Raw genomic sequence first — 23777 nt, forward strand, 5'->3', positions numbered from 1 at the left:
CCTGTCTCTCTGCCCTTACAAGCTCCAGGCAGGCTCAGTACCTCCAAGGAAAGATTTTAAAATCAATTGGTTAGAACTACAGAATTGCCTTTCAAGGAATGAGTAAAGGAAAGAGAAAGAGTAAAGGAAAAGGGCAGGTAGAAAGGAGGTAGAGTATAACTGCTTCAGTAACAGGGACAAGGAAGGTTTGAAGGAAAGACAGAGTCCATTGACAGAAAAAGTAGGACAGTAAGACTAACTACTAGACAGAAAGTTTCAATATGAAGAGGCAGGAGGAGGGGGAGCAGCTGCTGCTGCACGACTCAGTGCCCCACAGCTGGGAGAGGAGGTTTGTGTTCGAGGCTGAAGCACTGTGGGAGGAGAGCTGATGCCTTGCTGACAGTAATAAGTGGCCACATCTTCAACCTGGGCTCCGCTGATTCTGAGAGAGAAATCTGTCCCAGACCCACTGCCACTGAATCGTTCAGGGACCCCGGATGCCCGTGTGGATGCATAGTAGATGAGAAGTTTTGGAGACTGTCCTGGTTTCTGCTGGTACCAGTTTAAGTGGTTCTTCTTGCTGGAGCTGCCCAAAATACTCTGGCTGGGCTTGCAGCTCATGGTGACCGTCTCCCCTGGAGTCACTGCCACAGAGATTGGAGACTGGGTCATCACAATGTCCCCACTGGTACCTGCCAACAGAAAAAAATAAGATCATACAATAAATCACAAGTATATAAATATATATAGCCAAATGTAGGTTTCCTCATTTATCATATATAATCAGATCTGTTTGAGATGGAACAGTCTGTACACTCTGCATGTGAAAACCATCTCTCCAGCTTTATAAAGACATTGCTCTTCTGAAGCTCTCACCTGAGACCCAGAGCCCCAGGAGGATGAAGAGTTGGGACTGTGACAGCATCTTGCTCACCGTCTGGTGCACTCAGGCCCATCTCCAGGGAATCCCCATTAATAGAGTCTGAGCAGCAGCCGTGTCCCCAGGAGTCTATGCAAATCAGCACAGGGTATAAATGGAAATGCGCTGTGCAGAAAGCTGTAAAGACAGATAATGGAAAAAAAGTGTCACAAAAATAACATTACCACAGGAAATGTGAGTGTAACCCTGCAAACATCCCAGAAATCAATTGAACACTATAATTTTCAACAAACTTGAGTGAAATTATGAAATTTAGAATATTTTATTATCTACTTTATGCTTCAGACTACTTACAATCACCTTGTATTACTTAAATTAATTTTGTAATAGAGTAATGTGTCAGTCAGTGTAAAGTACCTGAACTGAATTGAACTTTTTAAATATGGTGCCATGAACTATGTTGAATATATTCATATCATGTTGTAGAATGAAGATGTAGTGCACAAATTATGCATTTATCTCAGCTTATATTGAATTTTAAATATGTATTCAAAGTTCCTCTTTGACAGCTCAAAGTCCCCTCAATATGCCCACACCCAGATCTCTGATACTGCTCTCAACCCAAATAATGTCTCTGAAAATGAGTCACCAGATACTTACAAGTTACCCTTGGCACTGCCCATTAGGTCTATGAGTTTCTCAAATCATAAGAGATTCACAGCCTAAGGGGCAACCACCCCACCTAGTGGTAATAGGTAAAATAGCTTCAGTTCCCAAAGACTCAGAACAGGTTCTTTATTTACTCATACCAAAAAAAAAATTTTTACAGAATTAAACAATAACAATATGAACATTTCTAGGCCTAGGACATTTTATTATGAATAAATGAAACAGAACCCCTGACCTCTTAAACTTTCATTTTTCTGGGAGAAACAGACAATAAACAAAGGACATTTCTGCAGCCCCTCCTATCCTGTTTCTCAAAGAGTATGTGTGGTTCTAAAATATAGACCCTGTCTTCCTTACTCCTGTGTTCTGAATTATTTTAACCCCAACATGATTGGCTTCACTCTTATCTCTAAATATCAGATTATATATATGTGTGTATATATATACATATCATCTCAAAATCCAGAAATAATATCAGCACTCCAGACATAATGCAGATGCTCCAAAAGCTTACAGTCTAGGCCCCTGTTTTTCTTATAAGCATCTTCTAAAGGTGACCATGCCATTGTTGTTCTTTTGTTTCTAGCTTATTTTGCCTCACCAAATGTCCCACGTGTTCATTTACACCATTGAATGCCTCATGACTTTGTTCCTTATTGTAGCAGCACAGCCATCACTCAGAAGTATACACCATCATTTGTCAATCTAATTCTCAGTCACTCCATCCTTCAGCCACGTACATTCATCAGACTTCATGTAGAGCCCAAAATCCACAGTCAACCAATATTCTCTTTAGATAATTTCATTGTTCCCATGAGAAAGAAAACTAATAAACATACCCTTGCCAAATAAGAAATCTAAACCTCCTCTTAACTCTTCTACCTCACCCCATTATTTACCTCTGCTGTTGCTGTGGTAGTGCTGATGGTTTCCTTTAGAACTTCACAGCATGCAATAACAGGTTTCCCCCTCTACCCCAGATTTAAACACACTTATACAAGAATCAAATCTTTGAAGTACTTCTTGCAAGAGCTAATTCATATTTCTAGTGTGAATCAGTGTGACACGTAGGCCTATACCACCTGTTTCAATCTTGTTCATCTTCAATATGGTAATATTACTGATAGACCCACTAGAGAATCACCTTTGCTCCTACCTATTCCCTTACATTGAAGTTCAACCCCATTACCTAATGGTTCACCCATCTCTAGCTTCTACATACCTCTCAGTTCCCTATGTTCTGTATTATAATCCTCCCATTATACCAATTTGCTGGTCATAAATGTGGAGTCATACAGTATCTATTTTATTGTGCTTGCTAATTTCATTCAGCATTATGTACTCAAAGGTCATGCATCTTTTCATGTGCTTCAGCATGTCATTTTCTCTTACTGCTGTATGATGCTTTTTGACAGTGAAACTCTCCAAACACAACCTAAGACCTCTCTCAGCTCTTCAATCCAACACTAATATATATTCTGTTTGGAGGGGTTGTTCAGATAAAAGAAATTCATTTACTTAGGGAGATTAGCAGAGAGAGCCTGAGCTTATCAATAAGTGCTTGTTCTGAATGGAGAGGTCAGAGAATGCGATGCCTGAAAGATTCAAAATATGAGGGGCATCCAAGGAGTGGAAGATTCCCTGAAGCTGAATCTGGAATGGAGGGGGCAATGATAAGGAGTAAGGGCAGCTTCTTAGAGCTGAGCTAGCAAAGAAAGAGGGACCTCAAATATACACTGCAATGAACAGATTATGCCATGACAACTATGTGGGATTGGAAGTGGGCACCAAATTCTGGAAAGAACATAGCCCAACAGACACTTAATTTTTGCCTTGCAAAAACCCAAAGGAAAAACTGACCACCTATGTAAGTACTTAGATCTACAGAACTCTGAGCTAATATGTTTCTGCCCAATAATTCATTATGAAACAATTGAAAGCAGATACAGATAAAAATGGACCATACATTAAAAGATGGGCCCTAAATCCAGATACAAGAAATGTTCTTTGCACTATATTTATGGTGAAGATGAGATGCTTAACATTTGGCTCCTTATGTGAGATAATATGATTTCTGTGCTCTTTCTCCCACAACAATTTCCTAAATGTGTCCATGGCCACATGGTCATAGGGATAAAATTATTTTTGCCCCAGTAGTTTTGCTTTACCACATTTTTGTCAACCTCACAAAAAGATTGAGGACTTTAACTTAGTTAACAATAGTCAACTGTAATATAAGATATTTCACCACCAACTGAATGAATCTCCAAACCTTTTTAAGGTGTCAAAAATTGCATGAGAAAAAATAAATAATCATAGAAATAAATTGATTTTCTATTTGAAACATGAGGTTATTGATGTAAAAATGGCATTATTTAATTATCTTCAAAATTATTCTTCTACTAATGGAACAAGCCATAAAAGCTATCATTTTGTTTTTCCACTCAGGAAAACAGAGAATCAAAATGAGCAAAATTATTTTATAAGAACCTTTATTGGCGGGCCACGGTGGCTCAGCGGGCAAGAGTGCTTGCCTGCCGTGCCGGAGGACTCCGGTTCGATTCCCGGCCCCAGCCCATGTAAAAAACAAACAAACAAACAAAATATAATAAAACAAGAAAATGTTTAAAAATGTTTCCCTTTCTTCCATCCTTCCTTCCTTCTCTGTCTTTCCTTCCCTTCCTCCCTCTCTCTTTAAAAAAAAAAAAAAAAAGAACCTTTATTTATCTAAATGAAAGCTCACAATTCATAGTGGCACATAAATTCACCTTCAGCAGCTACACACGGTAAATTCTTTTGGGGACTAATGCTCTTAAAATCAATAATTATATCTGAATTGGATGCTTATGTTGTTTAACAGATTCATGCGTTATTGCTTTCATGAGGTCAATATCATAGCACACAGTCAATGTCAGCCAACTCTTTTGATGTCACACGTTTATTATTTCCTACTGGTTGAGAAAAAAATCAGAAGTTTGTGAAGGATGCCCTTTCAATTTTGTTTATCTTACTGCTGCCAAAAATGATTTCTTGGGAAAGAGGAAACTATTACAAACTACAAAATAAAGAGTCACTGATTTGTACCATGCACAAGATGAGAAAACTACCTTAGCAAGAGTCTTTTCACTATTCCCTATTTCTTCTATGGCAGCACTGCTCTGTCTCTATAACCCTCAAATATTGACCACAAACTAATTTGCAATTTCCAACATTTTCCACTAACCCAGTGTTCTGGACTTAATTGTATGATACAAAAACATATGTTCAAGTCCTAAAGCCAAATCCCCTGAATGTGATCAGGTTGGAAATAAGATTCCTGAAGATGTTGGATAAGGTAAGGCCAAAAAGGACTATGGTGAGCCTTTACCTAATATGAGTGGTAGCCCCCTAAGAAGAGGAAATTTAATTCAGATGGACAGACAGAAGAAAGTCACCATGTGACATGGAAGTCAGAAAATATCATAGATTCCTGGGAAGCCAATGGCAGAAATGAAAACAGAGCCATGCAAAATATTCTCACCTACAAGTTTAAGGGGAAACATGGCCATGCTTATGTATTAGTCATGGTTCTCTAGAGAAACAGAATCAACAGAAGATACCTCTAAATATGAGATTTATAAAAGTAATCCCGACTATATAGACGTTAGAGTCCAAAATCTGCAGGCAGGGTGTCAGCTGACAGCTCCATTGAAGATCCTCAGTGAATTCTCCAGGAAAGGATGGCTGTTTGAAGTGGAAAGAGAGTTTCTTTCCTCTGAATTCTCTTTAGAAGTTTTCTATTATTAAAGTAAACATCGCTCATTGCAGAAGACACTCCCCTTAGCCAACTGCAGACAGGAATGCAACCAACTTGCTCATGTTTTAAATCCATATAACATTCTCACAGAAACAGATAGGACAGTCTTTGCTTAACCAGACAACTGGGCATCATCACCTGGCCAAGCTGATATATGAATCACTGTAGTAAGAAAACGAACTGCCCTCTATTACTTGCAAAGTTTTACAGTTGGACTTTTTTTTTAATTTATGGAAAAAAAAGAAATTAACCCAACATTTAGAAATCATACCATTCTACATATGCAATCAGTAATTCTTAACATCATCGCATAGATACATGATCATCGTTTCTTAGTATATATGCCTCGGTTTAGAAGAATTAGCAAAACAACCGAAAAAGATATAGAATGTTAATATAGAGAAAAAACTAAAAGTAATAGTAGTAAAAACAAAACAAAACAAAACAAAAAAAAACCTATAGCTCGGATGCAGCTTCATTCAGTGTTTTAACATGATTACTTTACAATTAGGTATTATTGTGCTGTCCATTTTTGAGTTTTTGTATCTAGTCCTGTTGCACAGTCTGTATACCTTCAGCTTCAATTACCCATTATCTTACCCTGTTTCTAACTCCTGCTGGACTCTGTTACCAATGACATATTTCAAGTTTATTCTCGAATGTCGATTCACATCATTGGGACCATACAGTATTTGTCTTTTAGTTTTTGGCTAGACTCACTCAGCATAATGTTCTCTAGGTCCACCCATGTTATTACATGCATCATAAGTTTATTCTGTCTTAAAGCTGCATAGTATTCCATCGTATGTATATACCACAGCTTGTTTAGCCACTCGTCTGTTGATGGACATTTCGGCTGTTTCCATCTTTTTGCAATTGTAAATAACGCTGCTATAAACATTGGTGTGCAAATGTCCGTTTGAGTTTTTGCCCTTAATTCCTTTGAGTAGATTCCCAGCAATATTACTGGGTCATATGGCAATTCTATATTCAGCTTTTTGAGGAACCGCCAAACTGCCTTCCACAGTGGTTGCACCATTTGACATTCCCACCAACAGAGGATAAGTGTACCTCTTTCACCGCATCCTCTCCAGCACTTGTCATTTTCTGTTTTGTTGAAAATGGCCATTTAGGTGGGTGTGAGATGATATCTCATTGTGGTTCTGATTTGCATTTCTCTAATGGCCAGGGACATTGAGCATCTCTTCATGTGCCTTTTGGCCATTTGTATTTCCTCTTCTGAGAGGTGTCTGTTCAAGTCTTTTTCCCATTTTGTAATTGGGTTGGCTGTCTTTTTGTTGTTGAGTTGAACAATCTCTTTATAAATTCTGGATACTAGACCTTTATCTGATAAGTCATTTCCAAATATTGTCTCCCATTGTGTAGGCTGTCTTTCTACTTTCTTGATGAAGTTCGCTGATGCACAAAAGTGTTTAATTTTGAGGAGTTCCCATTTATTTATTTCCTTCTTCAGTGCTCTTACTTTAGGTTTAAGGTCCATAAAACCGCCACCAATTGTAAGATTCATAAGATATCTCCCTACATTTTCCTCTAACTGTTTTATGGGCTTAGACCTAATGTTTAGATCTTTGATACATTTTGAGTTAACTTTTGTATAGGGTGTGAGATATGGGTCTTCTTTCATTCTTTTGCATATGGATATCCAGTTCTCGAGGCACCATTTATTGAAGAGACTGTTCTGTCCCAGGTGACTTGACTTCACTGCCTTATCAAAGATCAAATGTCCATAGATGAGAGGGTCTATATCTGAGCACTCTATTCGATTCCATTGGTCGATATATCTATCTTTATGCCAATATCATGCTGTTTTGACCACTGTGGCTTCATAATATTCCTTAAAGTCAGGCAATGCGAGAGCTCCAGCTTCGATTTTTTTCCTCAAGATGTTTTTAGCAATTCGGGTCACCCTGCCCTTCCAGATAAATTTGCTTATTGGTTTTTCTATTTCTGAAAAATAAGTTGTTGGGATTTTGATTGGTATTGCATTGAATCTGTAAATCAATTTAGGTAGGATTGACATCTTAACTGTATTTAGTCTTCCAATCCATGAACACGGTATGCCCTTCCATCTATTTAGGTCTTCTGTGATTTCTTTTAACAGTTTTTTGTAGTTTTCTTTACATAGGTTTTTTGTCTGTTTAGTTAAATTTATTTCTAGGTATTTCATTCTTTTAGTTGCAATTGTAAATGGGATTCGTTTCTTGATTTCCCCCTCAGCTTGTTCATTACTATTGTATAGAAATGCTACAGAATTTTGAATGTTGATCTTGTAACCTGCTACTTTGCTGTGCTCATTTATTAGCTCTAGTAGTTTTGTTGTGGATTTTTCCAGGTTTTCAACGTATGGTATCATATCGTCTGCAAACAGTAATAGTTTTACTTCTTCCTTTCCTATTTTGATGCCTTGTATTTCTTTTTCTTGTCTAATTGCTCTGGCTAGAACCTCCAACCAATGTTGAATAATAGTGGTGATAGTGGACATCTTTGTCTTGTTCCTGATCTTAGGAGGAAAGTTTTCAATTTTTCCCCATTGAGGATGATATTAGCTGTGGGTTTTTCATATATTCCTTCTATCATTTTAAGGAAGTTCCCTTGTATTCCTATCCTTTGAAGTGTTTTCAACAGGAAAGGATGTTGAATCTTTTTCAAATGCCTTCTCTGCATCAATTGAGATGATCATGTGATTTTTCTGCTTTGATTTGTTGATATAGTGTATTACATTAATTGATTTTCTTATGTTGAACCATCCTTGCATACCTGGGATGAATCCTACTTGGTCATGATGTATAATTCTTTTAATGTGTTTTTGGATATGATTTGCTAGAATTTTATTGAGGATTTTTGCATCTATATTCATTAGAGAGATTGGCCTGTAGTTTTCTTTTTTTGTAATATCTTTACCTGGTTTTGGTATGAGGGTGATGTTTGCTTCATAGTACAGTTGGACTCTTGAGCCTTTCTCCAACAAGTATTCTTCAAATAAGTAACTGGCAATTTCTAACATTAACAACGCAGCTACTGAATGCACCTGGCCACTTCGTGCACCGAGGAGTCCACAGCACAGAACAAAGCACAACTGAGCAGGGTGCCAAGAGGCTGCAGGGACAGATGCACCAACCAGGAGGATCTGGTTGTCCCACGATGAAAAGGGACAGGGCCAGGGGTGGAAGAAGGTTTTTGCAGGTCTCTCTCAGACTGAGCTGCAGCTTTGATGGACTGATCTCCTAACCACACTGGGACCCATAAACTAATTGTATCAGAGGCTGAGAGGAAAACATTAACAAATAAAATGTATTTATATCAGTCATGGTTTTTAAAAGGCAGGAGTTAGTGACACTTTAAGAAAACATTTTAAAAACTGAGACAAATGCCCAGCTGGACAGCACTCTCAGGAAACAGATAAAAACAGCACTTTTCAGAATGGCATGAAGAAAAAAGTTAACCGTGGTAGGAATGAACTCATTCACAAAGTGTAAATGACAGAAGGACACATCATCTGTAAGGACTGTCACTGTTTCCCAGATGAGCTGCGTATCAAAATCAGGTGGCAGCCTTTGAAAATATGACTCTTTAGCTACCATATGAACAGTTCCAAATTCCAAGAATTGGGATATGTGAATCTGCATTTTAGCAAAATCTAAGGACTTTGTTTTTGTAGCCTGTCTCACCAGTCAGTGACTGGGTATTTACAAGCCAACTCGAAAACATAAAAGCAGTTCCCAGCAACATTGGGGATAGCAATAAAATTCATTGCATTAGGTTTATGTGAAGATTAATAAGGTATCTGAAAACATATCACAGGTGTTAATAATTATCATAGTTATCACAATAAAAAGTATTGACAAACTGATGAATGACTAAAACATGACTTTTAGATGTAGAAATTAAAAATCCATGGCTGAATTCACTTTGAGGAGGGGTAAGTGGAAAAGCACCATGGTGCTGTGTGTTGAAGACAGTATGGCAACAAAAATGTTAGGCAGAAACAAGAGCACTCTGAGGTTGGAAGATATAGTCATATTTTGATAAAAATTGATAATGTAATAGACTGAGAAGAAAGAGGCACTTCTGCAGCATGGAAATGCCGTTTCATGAAGCTCCCCTGGAGGTGTTTCCTTCTTCATCTCCAAAGGTTTCTGGCTGTGTGGGCTCTAAAGTTTTTTCCAAAGTGGTTCCATCTTAAAGGGCTCCAGTAAGCAACCCACCTTGAACACGTGGAGGCACATCACCATAGGAATAATAATAATAATAATAAAAAAACACTCATCCAAAAATATTGAATGAGTATTAAAGGACATGGCTCTTCTGGGATCCATGATAGACTCAAACTGGCACACCTGCGTTTTACCTTCTCATAAATGACTCCAATGAAGGAATAAGACTCACCTTGAATGGAGTCGGTCACATCTCAAATGAAGTATCTTAACCAAAAGTCCAAACCACAATAGGTACATCCCCACAAGAATGGATTAAAAGAACATGACATTTTAGGGTTTCATAAAAGCTCTAAAACATTACAGTGGCTACCTAGGTTTAGAGAATTAGTGAAAGGTCATTAGAAGAAGTGTGGATGAGAGAAATGACATTTCATCTTTTTGGTTTTGCTTTCTTTTCTTTTTAGAAAATGACAGAACTGAGCAAAGAAACTGAAGCAGGAGTATAAAGAATTACAAAGAAAATGATGAGCAGAAATGCCTGGGGGGAATGAGGGTCCAGTAGGGAGGGAGGACAGGAGGCAATCAAGAGTCAGTTGTGGAAATTTGAAACTGAAGTGGCCAGGATTATATCTTGAAAACCTTTGATAGGGAGAAAATGGCAGGGAATGGTGGAAGAAAAGGAGATTGAGAAAGAACTAAAATAAGAAAATTTAATATTAATTCATCTCAAACAAGTCAGGGATGCATGCATTTTGCTTGCTTCAGTCATGTGCATCCATCTCTATAGAAATACTGACAATGGTCCTGACAATGTAAGGACTTTGAAAATATCATGAAGTATATGGATGCTGAGATAGGGAATTATCCTTGAATATCTGAGTGCCCCTGTGAAACCATACCAGCCCTTAAGGGTAAACAACCTGTCAGGACTGTGGTCACAGAAACATGTGACAACAGAAGCAGGGTATGGGAGATGAAGTATTGACTACTATGAAGACCATTGAAGGGGGGCACTGGCCAGGGTATTGGGAGGTTTCTACAAGTTGGAAAGGTCAAGAAACAGGTTCTTCCTTGAGGCTACCACAAGGAGACACTGCCACACCAAGGTTTTAGCTGAGTGAGATCCGCTTTACTCTAATGTTTTGCAGAGCTGTAGATGAGACATTTCTAATGTTTGTGAGAGTTGTTACAAGAACAATAGGAAACCAAAAGAGAGGTACTTACTGCATTATCCCACAGCTGCCATGACAAGAAGCGATTAAAGAGATCAAACCCTCTAAATATCCCCTTGATCCTAAAAAACCTTCTTGAAAAGAAATCAAGAGGGAATCTCCAAGGAAGATAGAGGAGTAGGTATTTCTAGGGCTGTGTGTAGGAGAAACATCTATATCATAAGAGACTCACTGACAAACCGCACAAAGGAGGAGGTTGTATTCAACAGTGAATTGTAATGGAGGGAAAGTCATACTACTACTGACAGAAGTAATCTGCCCATCTTCAGCCTGGAGTGTGTTGAGCTGAGAGGGAAATCTGTTTTGATGAACTGCCAAGAGTATAAGGAGGCCAGAAGCCCTGTGGATGCTAAGGTGCTTAGCAGTGAGGGAACTGTCCTGGATTCTGCTGTGTGCCAGTCTGAAAGTATTATGGACCCCAGAAAAGCCATGTTTTAATCCTGACCCAATCTTGTGGGAGCAGCCATTTCTATTAATTCTGATTCTATATTGCAGGTTGGAATCGTTTCATTAGGTTATCACTGCATAGATGTGGCAAATGTGGGTGTCACGTGTTGATTAGATGGAGATATGACTCCTCCAATTTCAGGTGGGTCTTGATTATTTTACTGGAGTCCTTTAATAGAGGAGATATTTTGGAGGGAGTCAGAAATGGCTAAAGTCTATGAGCCAACAACCCAAGACTAACAGAGATGCTGACACTTGGAGAACAGGCAAATGGATATTTGGAGATGCTTGAAGGCTAGCAGATGTCACCATGAGGTGTTAAGCAAGCCAGAACCTCGCGAGAGCAAAGGAAATCCAGGAGATGAAAGCCATCCCAGGAGAAACAAAGTCAGTAGCAACCACAAGGACAGAGGCTAAAAGCAATGCAGCCCAGGAACCAGGGACCAGCAGATGCCAGCCATGTGACTACCCAGCTGACAGAGATGTTTCTGACGGATCAGCCTTCCTTGAACTAAGGTATCTTTCCATGGAGGCTTTAATTTGGTCATTTTTATAGGTTCAGAACTGTAGAATTTTAACTTCTTAAATTCCACTTTTTAAAATCTGCTCCAGGTCTGGTGTATCCCATTCTGGAAGCTTGCAAACTAAGACATGCTGGTAACAGGCTGGTTCCTGTGGTTGCAACTGGAAAAATACTAAGGCTGTACTTGCAGGATATGATGACCCTCAGAACTGGTGAGTCATCCGGGGGGACTGGAGACTCATCTTCACAGGTTCCCCTCGGACTCCTGCAATCAGAATGAACAATTCACACAGATGCATTGATTATGCCAACAAATAAAAAACAGCTTGTCCACACTTTGTTTCCTTGTGGTTATGCATATCTCAGAGGAGGGCAATTAGATGTTGCTTAACAGAGCTGGGAGGGAATACTTTCAGTTGCTCATGGCTTAGTAATCAGCTGTCTCATGTGGCTAGCACCATTGGAAAGGCTCCATTACTGGCTGCTGTGCATTGGTGCTCATTGCACTGCTGCCCTTAGTGTATTTTGGGGTTGCTTAGGTTACCGTTCCCAAGCTATGGATCCATTAAAGGGGAAAGAATCTGCAGACAGGTAGGAGACAGCTGCCTGTACACTGATTAATTTGTCTACCTGCTTCTTTAGGGCAAGAGAGGAACTCTCAGAAAGGGAGCAAAGAACTGGGTGAGAACAATGAAATTCTAGAATAAATTAATGGGCTATTGTTCAGAAAAGATATAGAGGACACACAGTATGGGCAGTTTCCAGATCCATTTGTCTTCAGCCACCCAGGGCAAGTACTCATGCACCTGCCTTTGACTGTGTCTGACAAATCACTCCAGTGCCTGAAGTCAGCATGTGTTGAGATGAGAGACTATGTTGACTGTTCCTGTCTGAGCTGTGTCTCCCAGATGTTCTATAAATATTGAGTGAAAAATTCGAGCAACAAAATAATGTGTGGATGATGATTCTATTTATATAAAGTTCCACAACAAGCAAAACTATATGGCTTAGTGCTGTCTATCTGAAATTCAAAAATGTGAATCAAGGAAGTGATTCTATGAGATTCAGAGAAATCAAGAAGGGAGGGTTACAGCTGGTAAGGGAATAGTGGATTTGAGTAGGATGTGAGGCAGAAATGTGCCAGTCATGGTGAGATCTTGGTGACTGCTAGGTTGTTGTTAATACAAAATGTGTATGTGTGTGTGCTTTATGCAATTGTCACTGCCATGTTTTGTAACAAAAAATTGAAAATTATGTATATATTTATCACACATACAATTTCATGGATTTATAGTAACATATTAAAAATAATACTCTCAAAGTACCCAGCACTGGTTTGGTACTGTGTTTGACAGAATATTGGGTCAATTAATATTTGTTGCATAAATGAATAAATGAAAAGAAACTGAACCAAGGAAAGCTTTAATTCTATCAATATTCATGTTAGTTGATAGAATAGATATATCTTGTTATAATTTATTTATATTTACATTTCAAACTTCTCTTCTGAAGTTTAACATTCTTGGGTGTCTCTAAGGCACTTCTAACTCAGTATCTCTGGAACCTATTTCATGATCTTTACACCTCCACACAAGCCAACCCCACCCAGTTCCACCCAAGGGAATTAGCAGCACATATCCTGTTGTCTAAGCCAGAGTCAGTGGAGTCATCCTCGACAACACTCTTTATCTCAGCACTCACATCCACCTCCTGTCAACTTAGCACCACTTATTCTCAAGTGCATCCACTTCTTCTTGTTTCAGTGGCTATGGCTTTAGACCAAGCCACCAGCATCTCATTCATGGATTATTGAAATAGCTCCCTAGCAGGTTTTATTACACCTATTCATTACTCCTTTAATTTTCTTAAAGTTAACTCCAGTAAAACTAGAGTGAATTGTCAAAAAGGCAAATTTGGTTATACCATCTGTCTGCTTAAAAACCTACCAAGCCTTTCCACTGCATTAAGGAAAGTACACACAGATAACACAAACATAAAAGATACCCCCTGTTGGCCTCATAGATACATATCCTACAAAAATTTTGCATTTCCTGACATTCTTTAATCAATATTTGTTACCCCTTAAAACTTAAACTCTGAAAGAAAGGTGCATGTTTTTAATTGGTTATTACCATTATTATAAAGCAAATACTCAGAAGTGTACTTGGCATATAGTAGATTCTCAATTAAAATTTATTTAATAAGTGCAAAAGGAAAAGAGAAATCAATGAATAAAACCAAATTCATTCAGAAATATAACACTAAAATAGAGTAAGGAATTATTTAATGCAGTATGTAAAATATTCTAGTCTTAACAGAAGGGTAAACAGACTTTAGTATGAAATAAATACCTCGGGGAAAGAAATCTGATGGACATCTAGTGCTATCAAATGTGAAAACACAGTTTTGTTGTTGACAAAGACTGTTTTCCATCTCTTGACCAAGTTCCAGCCTTTCTCCTTCATGCCCCTTTCCACTGACTCTCTCTTCCTCACCACTTTGAAACCAGGTGTGGGAGAAGAACTTGAACTGCAGGAAATAGAAGGAAACAAATGGCACATTCGGACCCTAAGTATTCTAAATACCAATATACTGGGAATTGTCCCTCATGCTTCCCCACCTTAGATACTCCTCACTAGACAGCTCCTTATCTCCCTCCTCCTATCTCTCTGTCCTTACAGGCCCCAGGCAGCCCCATTACCACAAAGGAAAATATTCTCAACCAAGTGGTCCTAAAGGCAACCTCAGTAAATCCTCTCTCACTCTAGTGACCAACCAGTGAGAATTTAGAGCCTTTCTGCCAATGTACTCACAATCCTTACAGAGCCTACATCCCATTCCCTCCTATAAACGTCCCTGAATAAAGTCACTGTGGCCTGTTCAATGTTGTCTGACCCAGTTTTATTCTTTGCTATTGGTCAAGGATTTGGATGCAAACAACAGTAATGAGTTGGGGCCACTCTAAGCTAAAACTGAAAGGGTGGATTGAATATCCAAAGTTTATAGATTTGAGGAGGAGTTTAGGGAACATGGTGAAGAAAATGTACTGGGATGAGGGCAGCATAGGTAGAGTCCAAAAAATCACAGAAATGGGTTAATATGATCCCACTGTTACCACGGATGGACAGTGAGCAGTCCTGATGGCCCATTCACAGTGGACACCAGTCATGGAATATTGGATAGTGGAAGCCTCGACTTCTGCCCTCATGGGAGAGAATTCTCTCAGCAAACATTTAAGCTTTATAATTTAGAATTGACAAGTTCCACATGTATTCTTTTGATAAATGTTTATCATGAACATATTTCTGTTTCCAGCACCTGTATCAGAATAAAGTAACAATATGACTCTCTTGATCTTGTTAGAGAATCCAAGGCACAAGGTGTAGGCTTCTCTCATAGTCAAAACATAAATAAGAAATGACAGCTTATAGTATTTATCTCATCCCTTGGGTTTCAACTTCCTCCTATGCTTTTTCTTACAGGAATATGCCTAGCCAGGACCTTGCATCAACTTTGATGATCTGAACCTCATGAATGGAGCCTTTTCTGGCATTTGGAGAGCCTAAGTTAGAAGAGAAATTGTGAGATGGTTTCACCAGAACAGAGCTTCTGGGTTCTACTATACAATGTTCTGGATAAAACTGTATTTACCAGATTAGAAATATAGTTTTTCTACCATGTCATCTTTCTATTCAGATAGATCCTTAGTATTAAAATGGTATATGAAACTAATATTAAAGCAGCACAGTCTATCCACCTATCACAGTTACAAATTATTGTAGCATCATTTTGTCTTCTGTCCCTGAGTGGCACAGCATCTCTGCATTAGTACCTTCTCATTTCCTCAACAACAATGACGTTGAACAAATCATACCTTCACAGTACACTCTTTGTGGGCCTTTGTGATTGATCATTTGCAATAATGTCCCAAATATTTCATGCCTCCCATGATCCATGTCTTTTTTTTTGTATGCTGTATGGTGGGAGTCACATTTCATTATTTTTCTATGTGAGTATTCTATTAGTGCATATTCTAGTTTGCGAGCTGCCAGAATGCAATATACCAGAAATGGAATGACTTTTAACAAGGGGAATTTAATGAGTTGCTAGTTTACAGTTGTAAGGCTGAGAAAATGTCCAATTAAAACAAGTCTATAGAAATGTCCAATGAAAGGCATACAGGTAAACATAACGTGGTTCAAGAAGGCCGATGAAGTTCAGGGTTTCTCTCTCAAGTGAGAAGGCATGTTGTGAACAGAGTCAAGGCTTCTCTCTCAGCTGGAAGGTCACATGGTGAACATGGAATCATCATCTGCTAGTTTTATCTCCTGGTTTCTAGTTTCATGAAGCTCTCTGGGAGACATTTTCCTTCTTCATCTCCAAAGATTGCTGGCTCATGGATTCTGCTTCTCATGGCTATGTCATTCTGCTCTCTATGAATCTCTCTCTCCCAAATGTTTCCTCTTTGATAGGACTTCAGAAACTATTCAAGACCCACCCAAGTGGGTGGAGACATGTCATCCCCTAATCCAATTTAACAACCATTCTTGACTAAATCACATCTTCCAGGGAGATGAGCTCATTACTATTTCAAACATACAGTATTGGATAGAGATTATTCTACCTTTATGAAATGGGATTTATATTAAAACATGGCTTTTCTTAGGGGGCATGCTTACTTTCAAACCAGCAGAGTGTACCACCATTTATTGAATATTTTGTTTGTTTTTCCTTTATTTGTTTGTTTGCTTGCTTGTGGGGAAGTTCATGAGCCTGGGATTGATTCCAAGTCTCCTGCATGGCAGGCAAGAATTTTACCACTGAATTTCCCTTGCACCCCCATAATCCATGCTTTTGAAGTGTAACTCTGCAGCCTCTCCCATAAACAAGTAGGGGCAATTTGCCTTCTCCTTTAATACAACTTGGGCCTGTGAATTACATTGATCAAGAGAATAGAGTCTAGGCTTCAATTAACCTTTTAAGCTTTTACATTTTCTCTTGTAAACCTGTCGAGCGCCATCAGAATCAGCTAGAATTATTCTGGCAGATGGTGAGAGAGATGTGGCCCAGTCAACTCAAAGCCAAGCTGATGGCCAACAATGGACATGTGAAGGACAAGACACATTAGTGACTTTCTAGACTTGGGCTGTACAACAGGGCTGGTGGCTAACTGGACATGCAAGGACAAGTCCAGCCAAGATGAGTCAAGCCTGCCAATACCAATGGAAATAACCAATCAAGAAGACAGTTTTGAAAATGCTTTTCATTTAAGCACTGAGATTTGGGGTGGTTTACAACATGTCAATAGCTGATCATCCTCTTTAAATAGCTATCCACTTTTACTACAATAAAACATTTCCCCTCATCTTTTTCTTCATAGCAAAATGACATAGGAAACATTATATTTAAGTGTGAGCTTATTTTCTTTTTCAACAACTGGAATGAAAGGTGTGATCTTTGTATTTGACAAATAGTAAGCAGTTAGTAAACACGTTTAAAAGCTCCATTCTTTAATATCAACTTTTGGAATGGTTATGTAGGGGTGTTCAGTTTACATGACTCTGGCTTCCTCAGATAGTTCCAGAAATTGAATGTACTAAACCCATGTGTGTCAGAAAGGTGTGCAGAAATAATACTAGGTCACATGAAGTTTTTCTGTATATATAGGTGAAACAAACATGTTAGTTAAATATTTTCCAAAATATTCCACTTATAGCACACATAAAAGCCATGATTTTAGTCAATCACAGATCATGGAAAAGAGTGACAGAGTTAAAAAAAACTACAGAATTGTCTTTGAAGGAATGAGTGTAACTGAAAGAGAAGGAAATTGGCAGATAGAAAGAAGATATAGTATAATTTCTGCAGAAACAAGGACAAGGAAGCTGTGAAGGAAACACAGAGTCCATGGAAGGAAAAAGCAAGACAGGAAGAGGCAGGCTACAGTGGCTCAGTGGCAGAGTTCTCACCTGCCATGCCAGAGACCTGGGTTCAGTTCCTGGTTCCTGCTCATGTTAAAAAAGAAAAAGAAGTAGGACAGGAAGACTAACTACTAGGAAGAAAGGTTCAATATGAAGAGGTGGGAGGAGGGGCGCAGCTGCTGCTGCTGGACTCAGTGCCTCACAGATAGGAGAGTAGGTTTGTCTTCGAGGCTGAAGCACTGTGGGAGGAGAACTGTAATCTTGCAGACAGCAAAAACTGGCCACAAATTCAGCTTGGGCCATGCTGATTCTGAGAGAGAAATCGGTCCCAGACCCACTGCCACTGAATCAGGCAAGGACCCCAGATGCCCGGGTGGACGCAAGGTAGATGAACAGTTTGGGAGCCTGTCCTGGTTTCTGCTGGTACCAGTGTAAGTGGTTCTTCTGGTTGGAACTGGATAAAAGACTCTGGCTGGCCTTGCAGATCATGGTGACAGTCTCTGCTGGAGTCACAGTCACAGAGATTGGAGACTGGGTAATCACCATGCCCCCACTGGCACCTGCAGGCAGAAAAGAAAAAGATCATACAATAAATCACAAGTATATAAACTATATATCCAAATGCTGGTTTCCTCATTTATCATATATAATCATATCTGTTTGAGATGGAATAGCCTGTACACTCTGCATGTGAAAACCATCTCTTCAGCTTTGTAAAGACATTGCTCTTCTGAAACTCTCACCTGAGACCCAGAGCCCCAGGAGGATGAGGAGTTGGGACTGTGACAGCATCTTGCTCACCGTCTGATGCACTCAGGCCCCATCTCCAGGAAATCCCCATTAATAGAGTCTGAGAAGCAACTGAGAACCCAGGAGTCTATGCAAATCAGCACAGGGAATAAAGGAAATGCACTGTGCAGTGAGTGGCGAAAGAGAAGGGAAGGAAGGGGACAAAATAACATTACCACAGGAAATGTGAGTGTAGTCCTGCAAACGTCCCAGAAATAAACTGAACACTACAATTTTCAACAAAGTTTAGCAAAACTATGAAATTATAAAAATATTATTATCAACTTTATGATTCAAACTACCTCCAGTAATCTTGTATACTTAATTTTGTAACAGAATATATGTGTCAGTGAGCGTAAAGTTTCTGAAATTAATTGAACTTTTAAAACATGGCAGCAGGAACTATGCAGAATACATTCATATAATTGGATAGAATGAGGACATAGTGCACAAATTATGTGTCTATCTATGTATATTCTCAGTTTTAAATACATATAGGAAGACTTTTTTTTATGTCTCAAAGTCACCTCGATATGTGCACAACCAGACCTCTGATACTGCTCTCAACCTAAATAATGTTTCTGAAAATGAGTCACTAGAGTGTAAAAGTTACCCTTGGCACTGCCCTTTGGCCATGAATTTTCAAATCACAAATGAAGAGATTCCCAGCCTAAAGGGTAACTTCTCCACCTAGTGGTAATTTGGAAAATAGTCTTACCTCCTAAGGTCTTAGAGCAGGTTCTATATTTACTCCTTTCAAAATAAACACTATCTATAGAATTATACAAATAACCTTTCCAGGCCTAGGACATTAGGTTATGAAAAAATGAAACAGCACCCCTGACCTCTTAACCACTCATTTATCTTGGAGAGACAGACCATAAAAAAGAGGACATTACTGCAATCTCTCTTATCCTACTTCTCTGAGATTTCCCACTTGCAGCAAAGGGCAAGAGGGCAAGGTGCATCCAGATCCATTTCATGGATCATCCCTCATCACGAACAGAGTCAGAGAAAGAGATGACATTTGAGGCAGTTTCACAGTTTTATTCATAATACCTCCTGTCTCATAATTTCTACTTTTCCTGCAAAGCAACGACCCTTCTGCCTCCAGGATGTTTCCCTTCAAGTGGAACATACTAAGGCATGTATTGTTCCAGTTCTAATTGATAATACATTTATTTTTCCATAGTTCATCTACTTATGAGCCCATTACCTTAAGTGAAGGTAACATTTCCAGGCCCAGGAATGGGGTGGCACAGACCCAAACCACCAGGAAGTCATTCCTACTCAGTCAAAGGTCCACCATGTTCTTAGTCCACCACATAAATGGGTTGAAGATGACAGTACTTCCTTCAAGTTTGCCCTCATCCCCCATGGATTATTTTTGCTGCTTTTTCAAGAAGCTAATTTTCATATATTCTTAACTTATATTTCAACTTTGTAATGGACAGTTTTCCTGCTTCAGTACAATAGAAGCTCCTTCCTGTGCATACATGCATTAAAATATTTGAGATTGTCATGGATAACATGATGATGAAACAGGTTGTATCATGTGAATGACTGGGTCAGGGATCCACATAAAATGTATAGAAATGTCCTCTTTGAAGAGTAGGTAGTTGACATCATGTGTGAATTGAGTTGGCTTACAAAGTTCAGGGAAGAACACTTCCAAATATGCACAGGTTGTGGTGTTGGATGTTTAAGAAAGAAATCTGAAAAGCAGAGAAGGGCCTGATTCTAGGAAAACATTAAAGTGTGGATGAGAGATGAAGGTTTAGATTAAGTGCAGTGATAATCCATGGAACATGAGTCAGAATTATTTATTTGCCAGCAGATACTTTCTAGGTCATTTTATGTGCAGTAACACTGTGAAGAAGCAGGAAATTGGAGTCATTACCCTTTCTGTGCCACCTGGGAAGATAACACTTTGATCTTCTCCTCTAAAATCATATCATGATTTTTTAAACTCAAGTGTTTCCAAACTCCTCACTGTCAAAAATAAAATTGGGGCAAAACAATATTTGATAAAATATAAAAAGAGCATTGTGGTAAGGAAAATTCTAAGGGGTCCGTCAAATTTCCTGGCTGCTGGCCTGTATAAAACATATCCCAGTTTTTCAAACACTACTTTAGATTCTGCTGTGAACTGATTTTGCATATTTAATGAAATCTGATTATTTGGGTTACATATGAAATGAAATCTGTTGACATTAAGAAGGGGGAATTATTCAAATGGGCCTAATCATTTCACAGGAGCTCTTTAAACATCACCACACTGTTCAGAGAATAAGAACTCAACAAGATTCATAGATAATTAGGATTTCACATGGAAGAAAATATTTGATGTTGGTTGTGGAGTTTGAGGGTCCGTGTGGCAAGGAATCGGGGCAGCCTGTGGGAGATGAGAACACACAACCAGCAAGGAAATAGCATCTCAATCCTGCCACCCAGGGAACTGATTCTGTCCGACCACATCAGCTTGGAAGATAACTCCAAGCTCTGGAAATAACAGAACCTCACTGACTCCTTGATTTTATCCTCCTAAGATGCTGAGCAGAGAACCCTTCACACTGTACTCAGCCAGACTCCTGACCTAGAGGACTGAGGGCTAATGAACTGGTAACTTGTTATTAACTGAGAAAAACTAATATGTGTTTATCAATGAATCTCACATTAAAAGGAGACCCCTGAACCCAGAGAGAAGAAACTATCAGTCCATTTACTTCATTGCTGAGTGATATCAACTCCTCTCTCCTTCACTACAATGAATGTGTTTTATGCCTCTGTTACCCACAAATGTTTTCCTATCATTACCATGTCCACAGGATCAGGGATGAATACTGTGTTATGGAAACACAAGGAAGAACAGAATTAGCTTTAAAGATCATCCAAATATGGCCATGTTGTCAGAGAGTTGATAGAATTACAGGCAGGAATCTGTCATAGACTGGAATGATCTTGGGACTTTTTTAGAAAACTTGAACCTCTCTGCTGCCCATACATTGGCTCACACTATCTCATGCCCTTACCAGGGAACACTCAGCACAACTGTTCTTTCTCCAGATATACCATCAGGCTAAGTGAGAGAGTTAGAAGGGTTGAGTCACACACAGACAGCTTTAATATGCATCAGCATCCTCAAAAAATTGTGGTCAATGTAATGTTCATTCCCGTTGCAGCTGCAGTGCCTGATGAAAGTGCCCAGTTACTTTTTTGGCTGAATAAGTGATGTGATGATTTAGCAAATTGTTATTAAAGAGGCAAAAACTACTTGTTCATATTAAAATAATGAGATTGTTTGAAAGCACATAGAGTATTCATGTATATGTTAAAATACTATGCTATTCATTTCAAATGGGAGCATTGCATTAGCAGTGATCATGACGTTCTTTGGTAAAAATCACCCAACATTCTTGTAATGAATCTATGGAAAGCAAATACAACATATTGGCCTGGTTTGGATCTTTTAACAGGAAAAATACATTAGAAAAAATTGGTTAAATCCAAATAAAGACGGCATTCCAATTATTATTATTTTACCAATAGAAATAGCTCAGTTTTGCAAATGAACCATGATTATGTAAGATGTCGGCATCAAGAGGAAGTGGGTGAGGGTGTGCAGGAATTACCTGTATTATTTCTGCAACATATCTATGAATCTAGAATTATTGCAAAATAAAAGAAAAGAAAAGAAAAAAAAAAGAAATGTGGACTGTTGCTTGGGAAATGCTGAGTGAGATTATACTGTTACCGAGTGAGTTCTGCTGAAAATGATGTAATGTGTTAACAATTCCCAAAATCCAGACATCATCTGGAGTGACATTATAGATCCTTCTCTGATGTTCATCATCTCCTTTGCAAGTGAGAGCTGGACACTACTTGAAAAACGTGCTTCTCTGACCCCTGACCTTCCTCACCTCGTTGGACCATGTGGTACAACCACAATCCCTTAGAACAGAACTATTCAAACCAGGGTCTGTATCACCATGGGTGGATGCAAAGGTTTTTCCAGTGTTTCATTGTCATAACAAGCTTTAATGCAATTACTTTCTGTATCTTTGTGTTCTGCTGAAAGTCTTCCCTAAACAGATTAGTCTAAAATCAGTCAAGTTGTCCTGTTGATTCTTTTTTCCAAATCCAAGTTCACATCAACCCTCTTCTGATGTAATTAAAAAAAAAAGCTACTGCTCAACTCATCATAGGCATTTCATTGGGATCCAAACCTTTCGAGCACCAAATGAAGGGAATCCTCACATTCCCACTGGTGTCAACACTAAGAGTTAATGACTCTGAAGACTGCAAACAGTCCTGCAGTGCCCAGTGTTTTGAATTCCACAAAATGGGAGGAGAATCTAATTGGATTGGGGGTCAAAATATTCCACAGCTCAGTTATAAATTTCAAAATCAAATCATTTGATTAGTTTTCATTATTTATTGTCTTCTTGCCTGTGTTTAGTGTTTATCTGGTGAAAATTCTGCTTTGAATAATTTCATGTAGCTAAGGTCAGCAAAATTGAGATTTTGTAACTTCCTTGAATAATTTGAATTTACATTTCCAAATTATTTTGAATAATATTTGAAAAAAATTTACAGAATTTCTTTCCAAAAGTTCACTAACAATTAGGACATATCAGTTACTACACATAATTGTATAAGGGCTCAAGTTTCTGAAAATTAACCTATAATTGGCACCAAAGTGACAAGGTGTGAACTGGATTACTTTGTTTTATTCTCTACCTACACTGTGTAAGTCCCTATTCAGTTACTCTCTGTGTGCATATATTTGTGCTTGTGTGTATGTTAATACATATGTTTAAACACATATAACATGTATATGAAACATTGTAAACTTTGATCACTACAGTTTCTCTTTGAGTTAGTTAGAAGAGTACAGGGTGCTTGGATGCAAGCATGAACATGCATCAATCAAAGTCAATTAAAAGAAAATTTCTTCAACTTTGGTTTTCTAATTTGATGAGAAAATTATTCTTACCAACACATCTTACAAATTGACAAAGCCACCTGAGCAAGATGGACTCCTGAGACTCCTAACCAACAAATATTTTACACTTTACTCACCTGTAATTTACAAAGTTCTCTACTGTTCAGACCAAGGTCAACCTGGCATCTTTTTTGCAGCTGGAGGACAGAGCACAGACTAATGCACAATGGGCTGCTGTCCCAACAGACTGGAGGGACATATGCATCAAGTACTTCACCCATAACTTCCCCAGACTACATGGAGTTAATGTTCCCAGGATGTAAAGGTGTGGGTCCAGAAAAGCACGAAGGGATTTTACAGGTCTCTCTCAGATTTAACTAATGGTTAGAATTAGAGTTCTGTTTTCCACACTGGAAAC

At 38.7% G+C, this 23777-nt stretch overlaps 2 pseudogenes across 2 annotated transcripts in view; both read right to left on the bottom strand.

The window, feature by feature from the left end:
• The window catches only part of LOC143661708 (immunoglobulin kappa variable 3-11 pseudogene), a 42841-nt pseudogene extending 41825 nt beyond the window's left edge, over positions 1-1016 (bottom strand). Inside the window, exon 1 of the transcript XR_013164781.1 lies at positions 856-1016. The product of XR_013164781.1 is annotated as an immunoglobulin kappa variable 3-11 pseudogene (transcript). The remainder of the gene's footprint in view (positions 1-855) is intronic.
• The window catches only part of LOC143661204 (immunoglobulin kappa variable 4-1 pseudogene), a 141475-nt pseudogene that overhangs the window by 98876 nt on the left and 18822 nt on the right, over positions 1-23777 (bottom strand). The window lies entirely within an intron of this gene.

This window comes from Tamandua tetradactyla, chromosome 17 (genome assembly GCF_023851605.1).
Source record: "Tamandua tetradactyla isolate mTamTet1 chromosome 17, mTamTet1.pri, whole genome shotgun sequence".
NCBI lineage: Eukaryota > Metazoa > Chordata > Mammalia > Pilosa > Myrmecophagidae > Tamandua > Tamandua tetradactyla.